Here is a 15,181-nt window from a genome sequence, read left to right as displayed (position 1 = left end):
CTGAATTTTTTTAAAGTTTCCTGGCAGGTCTTGTTTTCTGCTCTTTAGTGGATGTTAAAAAAAAAAAAAAAAGGCATATTTTCAGTCCCAAACTATGATAATTTCAATGGGTTTTTTTTCTATTTTCATCTTAAATAATTAAATTCTAGCAAAATTAGATTAAAAACTGGATTAACTAAGAGGAGTTCTACATGCCAGAGATTTATTTCTGTGTTTATCAAGTTTGGAAATAAGAACGCATAAATAAAATATCTCCATGGGATGTTAATTCACTTCTCTTTCTTTAATACATGAAGTACAGTTGTGGAATACAGAATATCTTCTAGCTAGAAACATCATCTAATATTTATTACTACACCATTCGGCTCTGCAGATGTAAGGAGGGTGTCACCCCACTTCTTAATCTGTGATCTTTTAGGGTCCTGACCTCAGAATTTATCACCACTAAACAGTGGTGGGACAATATTTATTTTACTCCAGCAAGGTTTATTTTAAACTACGTGAGTTTGGATGTTTCCCAGTCTCAGACGTTTAGAAGCACCAACATAAAGTCCATCTTTCTTCACTGCAATACAAGCAAACAGCTTTGGGAAAGAAGTGCAAGGAATTCCTTTCCCTGGGGAAATGGGAGCCTTATCAGATTGGAGGCAATCCCGTGATCCTGCAGTCCGGAGTCAGGTTGAAACGGCCTCTGCACGGTGGTTTCTGTTTCCCAAGGGGCTGAATTAATCAGGCTATGAAGAACTTTCCAACAGCTTCCAAGGAGAAAGAACATTTCATATTGTGATTAAAAAGTAAACTATACTTCTCAGAAAATGTAAATGTCCTCCCTTCTTAATAAGCACTGACATGTTCTGTGGATTTTATGCCTGCTGAGTGATTTGGGTAGGTGGGTGATGTCCTTTATTCTTCATGGATGTTTACCTGTCCCGGCTTAACAGGTTCAGCTCTGCTATATGTGCATATATAAATACACGCATGCCTATGTGAGGCGTATCACATTAACATAACAATACAGCGTGAGGTGCCTGTACCATAGCACTGGTACTAGGGAGTGATTTTTAAGTACCGGTCACCTCTCTCCTTACTTCATACACTTCCAAAAGTGACAGTCCAGAAGAGGTAAAAGCTAATTTGCCGGCAGCAGTCACCCCAGAGTTACTGTGTGCTCTGAATCTCTAATGCATTTGGAGTTATGGTAATAAACTGAATACCAGTAAGGGCCTGCTCCATCTCCCAGATGGATATGACACAAACCCCAAGCATGTCAAAGAAAAAAACCACTTGATTTCAACAGCTTTTCAAGAGAGTGGCTTCAAAAACAGTGGGAGCTCTTGTGCACTGAACACTTTTGAAGATCCAGTCCCTTTGAAAGGAGGCAGAACCATCTCGAATACCTGGGCTTTTAGGCTCCCTTTCAGGTGGTAACATATCTTCCTTCCAGCACAAGAAACCGGTGCTAATAGGAAGGTATTTTTAAAAAAAGCAGTCACCCCAAAGCTTGACTGCATCTCTAGCAAGGACCTGTTCTTCAGTAGCCGCTTCGGTTTGTGGTTCAATAGCCACTTTGCCTGCCTTCCTATTTATAAAACTAAAAAAAAAAGAAATGCATCAAGAATTACAAGATTCCAGGTGAGGGGCAATAGTATAAAACATCTTCACCTCCTCATTCCTGCCGACACTGAGCAGGAACACGTACTACGCTTTCACTCACGTAAACATGCTATGGTCCAAGGATTTGTGGCATTCAGCCCTTGAATTTCTTTTCATCTGAAGAACCGGCACATCCACTTGGGGGCTCTTGCAGACCCCCATGGGGCAGCATGACCAGCAGATGCAGCCCGGCACCAAGCCAGTGGTCACAGAATCGCAAGGGTTGGAAGGGACCTCGGGAGATCACGAAGTCCAACCCTCCTGCTAAAGCAGGTTCTCCTAGAGCATGTCACACAGGACTTCATCCAAGCAGGCTTTGAATATCTCCAGAGAAGGAGACTCCATAACCCCCCTGGGCAGCCTGGGCCAGGGCTCGGGCACCCTCAAAGTCAAGAAGTTTTTCCTCATATTCAACTGAAACCTCTTATGTTTCAGTTTGTGCCCATTGTCCCTTGTCCTGGTGCTGGGTGCCACTGCAAAGAGTCTGGCTCCATCCTCGTGACACCCACCCTTAAGATATTTGGTCCTTCTTGGACACCTAAGGACTGCTCTGCACCATATGCGGAGGCACCCTCTGTACAGACCTGCTCAACTTGCGTGTCTTCAAGCCAGGAAAGATGACCATCTTTCTGGAATTTGCTCCGTGCCACTGACTTTGGTCTTTTGGATACGTTAGCGCCCAACCTTTGAAATATAAATGGCAGGATGAATCCCGATTTAATCAACAGGTATAAACTGCATGCTGTTGGTGTAGCACAGCTTGGGGCAGCCGTTGTTGCAATAGCACTGATCTTATTGTGGGTGGCTCTGTGAGCCATAAGCCAGATGTCAGCGCTATGATTTCAGCCTCTAATTGCGCTGTCATTAAGCATAACAGAACATGAAAAGAAAAAGGACATTTCTATGACAAAAGGGTTAAAACCATCTCATTGTGAATTTCCATCTCCGCACCCCAAAATGTCTGTTTTCTTAAAAGCAAAAACTAATTTACATGCCTGACTGCTCATTTACAGACCGAGGGAATTGAAGCAATCCTTTACCTCCTTCCCATGCAAGAATAAAAAAAAAAAAAAAAAAATTAACTTTTTCCTCATTATTAGGTATTGGCAAGGCAGACACCAGCCAATTATCCTATGAAAAACATATCAGCGCTCTGCCCCCCAAATGAGGCAGCCTTACGTTGCCAGGTGACAGAAACAACGAGCTACCAACGGCGCACAGCGTTTGCTACAGCCGACCAACTACAGGCTATTTCTGTCCTGCACAGGAACCGAGCATCCAGGAGCCCACCACATCCCTTTTATCTGATTTTTAAATTCTCCTTGAGCACCACATGCTTTTGTTGAAAGAAACAAGGACAGCAAGTTTGGAATCTGCAAGCAGATGGAGTAACTAGGACTGAAACAAAATGTCCTGAAGCTGTTGAAATCGAGGTTGACGCAGCGACTGTCTCCAACCAGCGTTAACCCTGAGCCTACAAAGGGTCCTGTTGACACCCAAGCAGATTCAGCTGCTAAAATAGATAGACTTTCCAGAACACTATATATACTTAAAATACAGTCATTTCCGAGGCAGACCTGGTAACCGTAAAACACTACGTGATGCACAACAGCAAATACAGGAGACGAACACTAAAAGTTAGGACACCACAGTAAATTTTGCTTTTTTTGAAGGAGCAACACAAGAATTTTATAGTGAACACTGGGAATATTTTTTTTTTCTAACAAACTGTTAGAAACTTCAAAATTATTTCCATTTTCAGAGGTATACGCATCCTTCAGCTACCTGGACCAAAACCCAATTCCTTTGGGTTACACACATGCGAATATTTTTTTACTGCTTTAATGCAAGTCATTTTATATCTGTAATCCCTTGGAGCGCCAACACCGAGGCTGGTGAGGTGCAAACCCTGATCAAGAAACATCGAAAGCTGAGAAAATAAAAGGCAGCAGATGGATTCAAACAGGGAGAGGAGGGAGGATGGGCGATGGGGGAACCCCCCTGGCTCCCCTAATGACTTTTGTTATTACGGTGTGATGTCCCCCCCGGTCTGCCAGGGCTTCTGACCACGAGGCACCCAGAACTGCAGGCACCGTTCCAGCTGCAGCAGGACCTCGTACACATAGGAAGGGTTTATTTTCTCTCTACAGTTAGATTCCTCTATGAGCAGAAATTTAGAGCAGTCGTCTTTGAGAAGCAAGATTTCATTTCAAGGCATATTTGGTTTCAGGTGGATAATACAAAATGGTTGTGGAGTTATAATAATTTCTTGTCTTTTTTGGTATGCATTTTAGATAATTTTCCTGTAGACATGTAGGCTTGTATGTTTTTCCTTGTAGTATCACTTTTGTAAGTCCTTGACCAGCTGTTATCGCCCTCCTTTTACACTCAAATTCAGCATAAAAGGAATTCTGGGACAAGGCCATGTGCTGAGCTCCTCCAAACTTCCATTTTCATGTGAAATGTTTCTTCGCAGGTGCTACTTGCTCCCAAACAGCTTAGGATCAGTGGCAAATGCTCAACATGCTTTAGGATATCTAGCATTCATACTGTTATATAATTAACTCTCGTTACCACCTGCATTTGTCTAATTCCAGCCAAAACAACTTTCTTGCCAGTGACCTCACTTTTGGAAGAGTGAAGAGCACAGTGACTCAGCCTGGGGGTAGGTGAGAGTAGTCACTCCAGCACAAAATTGCAATGCTTTGTGCGGAAGATATTTATTAGTAATTGGATTGCCTCTGAAATTACTACAACAGTGGATAATCTACCCCCTAGAAAAAAACCTGGATATTGTTGGCTTGCTCCTTTATAGCAAATGGAAAGCGGGTAATTATTATACATGCCAAATGCATCGGCCCCAGCGCCTGCATGTTCAAAGCGCTCTGTGTGTCATTTTTTTTTTCTTACAGTGGTTTAGAGGAGTATCCTTTGGAGAGGAAGTCTGCAGAGGAGATACGGGACAAGCTCCTCTTATCTCACTTGCCCTCAAAAAAAATCTCAACTGGTTTTAATTAAACAAAGCAGAGGGTGGCAATCTGTGCAACATTTGGAGTATGGGGATAAAAAGCCCTTTTCAAAAGGTACAAGAGGTGATCAGCATCCCGGCCTTGCATCAGCACGGGCCATACGCAGGCTGAGGGCCGCGTCTCCGCTTTGGCGGTGGATGGAATAAACAGCAAGGATCGAATTTGGCCCCGACTGAATGTGGAATGTTAGCCCGCATTTCAGAGAGCATTGAGAAAGACGACTCTTTGGGCTCATATCTTTCCTTTTTATGCTTATCTTTTGGCAGAGGTGCTACCGAGTATGTGGCACAACGGAGGAGATTTTCTGCAAGGACACTTTAAGCTCCCAGGTATTAAAGTTGCTCAAAGTAGACCATTATTATTGTCCTTTAGGAAAAACATCTGTGAAAACTCTGATTGCATTCACTTTAAGGCTTGCTGTTATATTTATAAACAGAACTGTTGGTGATTTGGGTTTCTCAGAAGCCAATTTTGCTGTTTATCTGTAGGGGGAAAAAAAAAAGAAATAGAAGAACAAGTACATTTCAGAGGGATGACTGAAACAGTACAACTAGAAAAAGTTTCCCATCTGCTACAATTCCATTAAATGCTAAAATGGGGGATTTTTAAGCTTGTGGTTTGGGTGGTAAAGGTTTAAGCAGTTCTGTTCACATTTACAGTTTGCATCCATCCAGGCATATGGGGATTGTTTACAGATGCCTGAAAAAAGCCTAAATTTGTAAACACAGACAAGTTAATTTTTATTTAATGAGTCATATTGACACATAACCCTCTACTTGTATGTCACAGAATTCTGAGTACACAAACATCTTCCGATAGGGAAATATTCCATTATTAAACAGAAATTCACTTCAAAAGACAGCATCATATAAATAGCTACTCTACTACGTATCTCTCACTGTTATAAATCACAGTATTTTCAGCTTATACCTGCCTTTATAGACATTTTAAATGAATGTATTTCTTCAAGAACTAGCTTGGTATAAAACCTGAAAAAAATCTTTAAGGAATAATATGCTCTCTTCTGGTTCCAGTCACATAACAGGATAGTCTGGAATGGTTAGCTGGTCTGCCCGTTAATGGGTACGCTGTGTTTTAAGCTTACTCCTGCTCAGCACATCTTCACCCAGCTCGTTTGCAGTACAAACAGCACAACATGACCCCCGTAGGGGATAATTATGACCGGCTTCCAGAATACTGCCCATAATTACTGCCAACAAAAAGATAAACTCTTTTATACCCGTGCTGTCAGCGGAGGGTATGGCGTACCCTCGGAAGACGCCGCACGCACCAAGAGAATTCCCCCAAACCCGCACTGTTTGAACAAACGAAGAGCGCCTGTGCCTACAAACCCAACGTCCGCACAGGCAGGACCTGATCTGCAAACTTGTGCTGATGGTAACAACAGGGATTTGCGCTTTTAAATGGAAAACTTGCAAATGAGTGTCTGGTTAAGTTCGCACGTGTTTTGCGGATGAACGTGTCACTCGGTTAGCTCAAAAATTAGCGCTGGCAGTTAAAAAGAGATTAACTCTGGTAGGTACATACGTGGTAGATACGCTTGTGGGACCGAATTTTAAGCACAACTTGCATCTGTCCTGATTTTTTGGCAATCTCAGCTTTGTTTCTGACTATTTTTAAATGACAGATAAAATATCATACTCTACATAACAGGGGGAGAAGTCCCAACTCAAAACAATCCTGCCTGAAGTTTTAAAGAACAGTCATAGTTCAGCGTCGATAAGGACCTAAACAACTCAATAAACTTCTAAGGGCCAACTAAATGAGCTGCATTTCAGGATATAATCCTTTCAGGACTTCCTGGCAATTAGAAGCAAAAATGAAATTGCCATATTGATTTTTTTTTTTTAAGTTTCCTCCTTTTCTTTTCCTAAGTTAAGTTTCCTCCTTTTCTTTTCCTAAGTTAAGTTTCCTCCTTTTCTTTTCCTAAGTTAAGTTTCCTCCTTTTCTTTTCCTAAGTTAAGTTTCCTCCTTTTCTTTTCCTAAGTTAAGTTTCCTCCTTTTCTTTTCCTAAGTTTTGGTAGTTTCACAGTTCTTCAGTTTTATTTTAAATAAAAGTAATTCAGAAATATGATTATATATTATGAGATACAGTTGGCTATCCCATGCCATATAGTATAAGACCAAAGAAACATCTAGGAAAGCTAGATTTTCTGTTTCTACCCAGACTGCAAGTTACTGGAACAGAAATCAAGCCTGTGGAAGGTTAGAGAAACACGTTTTGTTTCTTCCCTTCACACTTCTGAATAGCCGAGACAGCCCCCAAAGCTCCCAAACCGTCAGAATTAAGGCAGGAAGGGAGACGCAGCCTTCTCGGGAGCTTTTGCGGTGAGAAGGATGCTATGGCAAACGCTGCCAGGCAGATGCAAGGTGAGCACACGCCTGCTGGCAACGTGGCACCCGCAGAGATGCTGACTGCAAGGCAGAGATGGGAGGTGCATGAGCGTGTGCTTCAAGACAACAAATTATTAACGAATTATGTCATTAGGGGAGTTTTCCTTCCTGAAAAACTACCAGAAGGCTCCAGGCGTGAAAAGGCTCGTCCTGCACCCAGTGGGCTGAGCTCCACGCTCCAAAAGCCACGCAGCCGAGATGGGAGTCAGAAATGAAAGGGGTTGAGCTTGGTGCAACGGTGGTTTTAAAGGACAAGATGGTGCTTGTGTGTTGGCGGGGAGGAGAACTGGGTTCAGTGAGCGTACAACCCTGCAGATACCAAAACATTAATGCCCTTCGTCTACAGCAATTTCTATGCACCTTATTAAAAGCAAAATAGAGCAACACTCGTGACAGTTTGTTTTCCATCTCCTCCTTCTTTTGATACTTCATACATCATTCGTACATTTTTATGCTGGAGGCCAAAATGGGAAGTCTGTTGCTCATGGTCTTTGGTTTAAAACAAAATGTTACAAATTCAGTTATTTTTCTCGCAACCTCATCTGAAATTTCTTGACCTTCTTTAACATCAGATCTCTATTCTTTCCTTGCCCCAAATTACCTGAAAAATCTTAACAGCATTAAATTACCTAATGTTTATTCCATGAGATACTTATTCAGGATGGCATTTGCAACAACATAGGGATACCCACAAGGTAGTTTTCTTTTGATTTAACTGCAGCATAAATTCTATGAAATCTATGAGAAGACACATGCCAGTCTGTACACTGAGGCACTGCTGAACATACAAAACCAGAGTAAAAAGCAGTCTTTTTTTTGCCCCTCAGATTTTAGTGTATACCAAGATATCAGCCTTGTAGCATTACTCCCTGCGATAAAAGCATTTTAATTACAAAGCCCGTTATTTTATTGAAGATCAGACTTCAATGCCACAACAATCATTGGAAGATATTCCTACCTCCCTGCACCCCATGTCTTTCTACCTGCCCTGGCAAATATCTTTCCACACTCTGTTGTCCATCAGATATATTGGAGGACACGCTGGAAAGCTGTGATACCCATGTAGTATCACTTCACTAAACCTTAAGAAGTTGTTCTTCCTGTTATCCTAGAATCCTTTAGGTTGGAAAAGCCCTTTAAGATCAAGTCCAACCGTTAACCTAACCCTGCCATCCCACCGCTAAACCATGCCCCTGAGCACCTCATCTCCCCAGCTTAAATACCCCCAGTTCTCTCAAATCACAATCCAATCCTAGCTAAGGTAAAGTGTAGACAGAGGTATTTATAATATCAAAAATAGACCACAATGTAATAGACAAATTACATTGGTGAATAAATAAAAGAAAAACTACTTTATCTCTCCCGAGGCCACATCAGAAAGTCATCTGCTCTTAACTTGGTAGTAAACAGCTCTGCTTCAGAGAAGTGTGTATTTCTTCCTCCTCCTTTTGGTAGCAACATTTCATTCTTCTGTAAAAACCTTTCATCATACCAACATCTGATACCAAAATACCAACAATACCAAAATTTGTCACCTGCTGGTTCTTGAGAGGAAGCGGCCCCCGCAGCAACCAGCCGCTCTGCAGCATTGATAGGTTTGGGGCAATGGGTATTTCATCTATTGCGGTGCCTGCTGGAATGCATCCAAATAGCCTTTTTAAATTATAATTGAAGTTTTATATACGTAATAACCTGACTACTGAAATGCAAATTAAAAATAATTACTATTGCTGTCATATATCTATCTTCTATAGGCACGAGTTGTCCTACAGCATAACAGCTGATGTCTACTGGGGACTTGGGGGATAGTTTCAGCTTCAATCCCCTATTTCTTCAGAAGAGGGGAGCAGAGGGAAAACAGCCTGGAGGAACGCTTACCCCCTATTTCCATTTAGCCATTTAAGCTTAAAATCCTATCCCTGGCCTTACAGGAGTCTGCTCGTGGAGCCCTTGAACACGTAACTGCAGATTCTCCCAGGGCGGAGGATAGCAGTGTTCTTGTTTCCTCTTAAAATGCGGTGCAATCAGCTGTATTTCACTGTTTATGTTCCCTCATCCATTTTACTATTCTGTTTCAGATACAACGTGCTCGAGGAGGGATTTCCAAACTGCGTTACAACCCTCAGCGCTGGTGATACAGAATTATTTCAAAGCATTATGAAAAGGCTAATTGAATAGCTAAATTTCTCCTCAGACATGCGCACGTGCCCTCTGCATGGAGCCTGGCGCTGCAGTAAAGCAGGAACAAATTAAATCTGGTAATCCGTGAGCGTCGAAGATACAGGCTGAAGATGACAAATCTGTGGGTCGTTGGGACAGAGGCCCCATCTGAAAGAAGTGGTAAAGCTCATTCCCAAGCAGCAGGCAAGAAGCACATTTAGCTGACCTGGACCCGATGCCATCTACTTATCCAGAAGCCTTCGCAGCCCTCGAGGAATAGAGGCTGGGCACTAGAGTTTTGGCTGATCATTTAAAGCACCTTGCCTTTCTGAAGAACATCACTTTCCTCTTTCCTGAGCCCAGCCTGTGCCAGCTGCTCCTTGTCCATGAGCTCCTTCCCTCCAGGCTCCATAAACCTGATGGAGAATGTGAGAAGTTTGCATATTTGATAGATAAACTCTATCTCTGCAAGAAAATGCCATCTGTATTACATGCTAAAATTAACCAAGGCTAATTGGTTGCCACGCACAGAGCATGATATGCTCTGCTTGATAAAGTAACAAATGTATTAGTAGATTTAAACTGTTCCATTATTCTCTATAACAGAAAGTGTGCTCACCCTATTAAACCCGGGGCATTAGAGCCACGCTGCTGACTGCGCAACGGGAAACAACGAGCCTGCTCTTACATGCTGAATAAGGCGACCCAAGCCGGCCTCAAGAATCATGGCCTAGAATTAACCAAAAGGAAACAGACCTATTTAAAATACAAATTCTGACCTTTCACATCTCTGGGAAGTTATCTGCAAATAGACCTCTGTTTCTCCAAGCCTCAGAGAAAGCTGTGGATATCGAGTAGTACATCTTCTGTATTGATTTGTGCTTCCTATGACAACACCTATTTTTCTTCAGATCTTTTATGTAGAATGGTCACCACCAGAGCTTCACAGCTGTAGAATTAGGACACTGTAATCAGTTCTTTCCCCTTTTCTGGATAATGTAAGTGGGAAACCAGAGACAGTGCAAAGAAGAGTGGAAAGGAGAGAGGTCTCCGTGTGATTACCCCTTCTGCATCCGCGCAGGAAGCCGCTAACGTGGGAAATGGAGCTGCTGGTTCCTCCCTAATCCCTTCAGCAGCCCACAAAGCAAGCGAAGAAAACATCTACTTTCCCTAAAACCCACTTTTTCTCACAGAATTGCATGTTAGCACATTTGGTATAAAAACAGAGATGTGCATCTGTTACAGAAAAGAAATACAACAGAAATTTTTAATATATTAAATGATGCTGCTTTGGATAAAATTCCATTTTAATTTGAAACTCATTTGATATTAAAGGCAAGTTTTAAAAGTTATTATCTAAGGTTTAATTGCATACATTATATTTGTAGCCTTAGGTATTGCAGGTAGTTCTTTAATATCTCCTGCAATATATTGAGATCGTGGAGCAATCATTTAATTCTGCCTGAAGAATGTCCCAGAGATACCTGCAGGAAAGAAATGTAGACAATTCAAAAGTTTTGGCTGTTGAGGCAAAGATGCGCACACACTCTTTTAAAGAGGCAAGACTCAGGTTATCCCAAACCCTGGCAATCTTTCCTCTGACAGCAATAGATTTGGGCCCATTTACGGGGAACCTTCAAAGTTTTAGTCATAGTATGCTGAAAGGATATGGACCGTCATTAGTGCGTTACTGAGCCTACTCCTGACAGTCAGATACCACATTAAAAACAGAAGTCCTTTCGAGCTGCAATATGGGTGTTTGGAATGATACCAGATATTTTCCTCCAAAGAAGCAAGATAGCAAGTGGACCCAAACACTTAAACAAGGCAGCACCTTCCCTCCACCTCATGTGGTGGAAGAGGTCTGTAGTAGGAGTTGCAGTGGAGAACCTCTGTCCTGTGGCATGTCAAGAAGAGGGTCTGCAGGCAAATTGCAAGCATAGCCTAGGGATAATCAGATTTCCAGTCCTGTACCAAAAGAGCTGGAGATATGGGGGGGGAGTAATGACTCCCCGTAGTTTCCTCTCCACCTGCCTTCCTACAAACATCAAGGTACCCAAAGTTACACAGTTTCAAGAGACCAAAATTCACCAGCATCTCGGGGGCTGTGTAAAGCCAGGACCATCTTCCCCATGATTCAGAAATCACGTCACATTGCTCGGTTCCAATTTGGGGACTGTGGTCCCCTTGGCTCCCCCTTGTAAGACCAGTGGGTTGGGGTCTCACTCAAGCACGTGAATACCTTCGTGCAGCACCTAACACTGCTCACAGGGAGCAAAAGGGGTCACGAAGCTGAAGGGCTAAAGATGAGCGGCCAAGCAAACCATTCAAGGATCTAAACCACTTCACCCTCCCGCTAACACACACACAGGCAGGATTTCTGCACTCAGACAAGCTGGTGACACTTCTCCAGCCCAAATGCTTCTCACACCAATTGCTATTGGAACACCACCTGAGTGACCTGGACCTTGCTGCAAATAATTTCACCTTGCCAGTCTCATCACATTACACAGTATAAGGAGTATTTGACTTTCAGTGAGAGTCTCCTACAAGCCAGTTTTCTGAAATTAGTACTTAATGATACAATTCATTTGCTAAATTTTTTAGGAACTTTTGGAAATACCAAATGGCTTCTTTCTTTTTTCTGACACAAATTGCTTTAAAAAAAAAAAAAAAACCAACAAAAAACCACAACCAAAAAACCAACCAAACAAACCCACCAAAAAACCACCACACCCTGTTTTCATGTATTTTGAAATTACCCTGATTACTCTGATTTGAATGTTACTATCTAAGGTTTTCTTTCATCTTTAAGTGGGCAAATCCAGGAAGATTCACTCCGAGCATATTCCACATCTCCCTTTGATACCCTCTGTAGGACACAACTTGTACAAACCCAAGCCTAATCAACACTAAAGCTGAATAGAACTGCAAGTAACACACAAAGAATTCAAATTTATAAAAATGTCCTACAGGAAAGGATTAGATGGAAAACCCATTTGATCCGGCACAGGAAACAATTCCTTATTTACTTCAATGCACATGGAAGGACTTGTGAACTTGGGCTTCTGGTTTTGCTAAAGGACCAGAGACCATGATGGCAGCTAAAATTCAAGCCTGCGGAGGACCAGCACAGTATCTTTTGACTCCTTATGTTCAGTTCCTCTGATTATTTGATAGGGCTGTGTTCGCCAAATGTTTGTTTAACTTAGAATGTTTGCTTAATTAAAAGCAATCTTTGCAATGAAGATATACTGCCTGGTGTCTGTGTGTTTTATCGTGAATTGAAAAGAGGGGACACAAGGAAGCCAAGCGAGGCTCTTACAGAAATACTCTACGCTGAGCAAACAAAAAGATACAGAGGTTTTCATTTTTTTGTTCAATCATTGTAAATGAATGCAAACTTTTTTCTCCTTGTCGTTTAATTTTAAATTAGTCTAATCAGACATCTGCTAGGATCTGTCTGCATTAACAAAACCGAACACAAATCTGATATGAGCACTCAAGTACTGCTTTCCTCAAATCGCATTAACTCACATGGACACTCGGTGGAACTAATTGAACATCCCTAGCACAATATTCTAGACTTTCTGATTTAACTTTATTATAGTCAGAAGAAATAACAGTATAGAAGGAAACATGTTGCTAAGGACTCAGCAGCATACCGTTCTGAAGTGATTCAATAAAAGCAGGCTGCTTATCCTACTTCGTTATCTTTATTATCGCTACTTTAAGCTGGGAAGAGAATTTCCTCATGAGCCAGAAAAGCAGAGTTTGTCCTAAAGGTCTTTGTTTCCTTTTGAAAGCAAGGCACAGTCTACTTCCTAGAATTCCATGGGAATTTTATTCTTGCCAGTACAGGGAAATTTTGATTTGTGGCGATCTCCTCTTCCCGTGACGCATCATGGTTGCGTTTTTCAGCATTTACTAAAGGTTTTGAAATTGCTCTACAATGCTGAGGAGTGTTCTGCTGACTCTGGACATATTCTGAACTAAACATCTGTTGCAAAACTCCTGAAATTATACAGGAGCTGCATTGAATAACACAGATGGTCTTTTCAGGTCTATGTTCCTGTCCCATCCAGTAGATAGGACTTGCAAAATCAGATTAAAAAAGAATTAAGGGACTTTTCTGTGTCTGTTTGTGGGGTTGATATTCGCACCAACATAACATTCATCTGAAAATCCCACTAATTTCAGCAGACTGCAGGGTTACATCTCTGTCAAGTGAAACTTTAGTATTGGCTAATGAAAAGTTCTGAATAAAGACAAGTTTCCTTACTTATTTTTAACCAACAGGCTTTTTTACCGAGACTTTTAAAGGTATCTAAGATTTCAACTTGCAAATTCTACATGTAGGATAACCTCAAAATTCTGTGATATAGGGTAAAAGAAGCATTTACCCAAGAGGTTTAAGCTCTTGCCATCTTTATCTACCGCTGAGTGCTCACAGGCTTTAGCGGGTGAGCTTAAAGAGAGGCTTTCATTCTTGGGGCATTCCTATTCCTCGAGGTTACTGTCAAAGCTGTGTAAGGGACAACTCTGAAGTTTTCATGAATTTTTCAGGTGCCCATACCTCTATCATCTCTTAAAAAAAAAAAAAAAAAAAGAAATTGAGCCCAAATGTCCCTTTTTCTATGAGTAATGGGAAATGAGGAAGAATCAATCACTGGCAAAGTAAAAGATGTTTAATATTGATTGTTCTTCTGAAGGATGAGGAAGCTTTTCTAATAGTCTTTGGGGGACATGGGGAGGGGACAGCTTATAGATTTGTTTTCCTTTCTGTATTCCCAAAGGACTAAGGAAAAGATGAGGCTATGATAGATTATAATTCTGCAAGGAATGACTAATGAGTAACTGAACGACCTTTGTAGCAGTAGTGAAGGAAGTAATAACCAGAGTAATTGGGTTTATTGGGTTTCTGCTTAGCACACGTCCAATCCTCTCTTAAATATCCTGTCCCTTCAAATCACTTTTATACTCTATGTCTTTCCTTTTATTTTTATTATGCCTGACTTGAGTTATTTCATGAAATTTGACCTTGTATTCTTAATCTCATCTACTTGTTCTGAATAGTTTAACTTCTTTATTTGCCTTCAATAACTGTTCTGTCAAACAGTCCACGCAAACACAGCATCTTAGTCTGTAATGCCAGCCCCTGCCTGACTCAGTGGATATACATTAATATAGCCTCAACAGTTCCATTTCTCTTCTGAGAGAAACTGGCTAAAGAAATAATACTCTAGGATAAATTTTGTAGAAGTGCATGACCCTCTTGCACAAATCACAATGGTAACTCAGTGTTAAAATTAATCACAGCTTCAATTTTCAACTAAATGTTATTTTTTTTAAACAGGTAGGAAACAGCAAGAGTTATATGCACGTTAGAAAAAAATAGTTATTGTTTGCTATGATTTTTTTTTCTAAAAGGCTTTTACACTCCTGCTGTGAAAATACCTCTCAGCAGAAACGTATTCTTGCAGCAAAAAAAGTCCCACATTTCATAGTTCCTGTCAGTGACATTCCCCTTCCAATTCCCCAAGAGCAAACTAGACATTTCATTCAAGCCTAATGACACAGTCGCTGGTTGTTCCCTAAAACTGCGTGGTTTGCATAGTGAATTTATTCCTCTTGCAATATTATGTCATGCTGTTTCAACAGGATCTCCCTTTGGGGAAGCGTTTTCAGACCCCGCTCGTGCTCCCAGCATATTTGGTACTTGCACGCACAGATTTCCCAGTGGTGGCTCATTTCACAGTCACTGCAAAGGCATGGCTCGTGGTTTCTTATTTCCACTACATATGCTCTAGTCCCAGTTGGCATCATTCCCTCTTGAGAAAAAAACTGATCATCCAAAAGATGTTTGGTCTAACTATTATTGTGCCCCCCCCAACAATAATTTCAATGCCTTGTACATCAGATAG

The sequence above is a fragment of the Egretta garzetta genome, unplaced genomic scaffold, assembly GCF_000687185.1.
Source record: "Egretta garzetta isolate BGI_Z169 unplaced genomic scaffold, ASM68718v1 scaffold228, whole genome shotgun sequence".
Classification (NCBI taxonomy): Eukaryota; Metazoa; Chordata; class Aves; order Pelecaniformes; family Ardeidae; genus Egretta; species Egretta garzetta.
Note: the sequence above shows the minus strand (reverse complement) of the source record.